We start from the raw sequence: 1,529 nt of genomic DNA on the forward strand, positions 1-1,529 counted from the left end.
GTATTTAAGGAGTTGTTTGAATTTGGGTATTATTTGAGTTAGTTTGAATTATTATAGAGATTTTAGGACTAATAGTTTGAATTTGGGATTAGGAATAGCTAGCTAATTTTAATTTAGGATTTTAGCACTAGTTAGATTTTGGGATTTAGGGCTAGTTTGAATTTGTGATTTTAAGACTAGTTTGAATATTGAATTTAGGACTAGTTTGAATTATTATTGAGATTTTAGGACTGCTAATAGTTTGAATTTAGGATTTTAGCACTATAGTTTGATTTTTGAATTCTAGGAGTACTTTCAATTTGTGATTTTAAGGCTAGTTTGAATTTGGAATTTAGGACTAATAGTTTGAATTATATTTGATATTTTAGGACTAATTAATAGTTTGAAGTTGGGACACTAGCTAGCTAGTTTGAATTTAGAATTATAGGGATTTAAATTACAACTTAATTAGAATTTATAATTAATTATAACTTGAATTTACTATAAATTGAACTTAATTAGGAATATGAACTTGAAATTAGAACTTGAACTTGGAACTAATTAGCTTGAATATATAACTAATTAAGTTTAGAAATTAGATATGAATATTAAAACTTAATTTATATATATATATATATATATAAACTAATATTCTTGGATATGAAGTTTATATTTAACTAATTTAAGAACTTTTCGTGCTAGGCAACTGAGAAAGCTCAACATGTAAAAAGGTTGATACATGACTATATTGCTTCTTTCATCAAAGTTGGAGATAAGGTTGGTGCTTCTAAATTTCTCAAGTTCAAGTACAATTGTTTTGAATAATGTGTTTGTGTCCATCTAGTATTAATACTTAGCTTTAATTCTAGTGATTATAATTGATTGTTTGTTAGTATATTATTGTTTTTGTTTGTTGGTTGTGTTATTCAATTGTTAATTTGATTTGATTATTGTTAGTTAGGTATAGATAATTGAAGATTTTTATTTTAAGATTTTTTAAAAAAGAAATTAGGCATTTTTAAATTGGGCATTGTTAGTTAGTGAAGAATTAGCATTTTTATATTTTAGGACTAGTTTAAACTTGAGAATATGTAATTTGAGGTTGAATTAGGATTTTTTTGGATTTGATTTTAGGGCTAGTTAGTAAAGTGTTAATTTGAAGTTAGAAATTAGTAATTGAAGTGTTATGAGTAGAAGATGAATGTTTGAATGTCATGAATTTAGATGATGAATGTTTGAATGTCATGAACTTAATTAGAATTTGAAGTTGAACTTAGAATTTGAACGTGAACTTAGAACTTGAACTTGAAATTAGAACTTGAACTTGAAATTAGAATTTGAAGTTAAACTTAGAACTTGAACTTGAACTTAGAATTTGAACTTTAACTTAGAACTTGAACTTGAAATTAGAACTTGAACTTGAACTTAGAACTTGAACTTGAACTTGAACTTAGAACTTGAACTTGAACTTAGAATTTGAACTTAGACTTAGAACTTGAACTTGAAATTAGAACTTGAACTTGAACTTAGAACTTGAACTTGAACTTGAA

This window comes from Solanum stenotomum, chromosome 5, assembly GCF_019186545.1.
Source record: "Solanum stenotomum isolate F172 chromosome 5, ASM1918654v1, whole genome shotgun sequence".
In the NCBI taxonomy this organism is placed as follows: domain Eukaryota; kingdom Viridiplantae; phylum Streptophyta; class Magnoliopsida; order Solanales; family Solanaceae; genus Solanum; species Solanum stenotomum.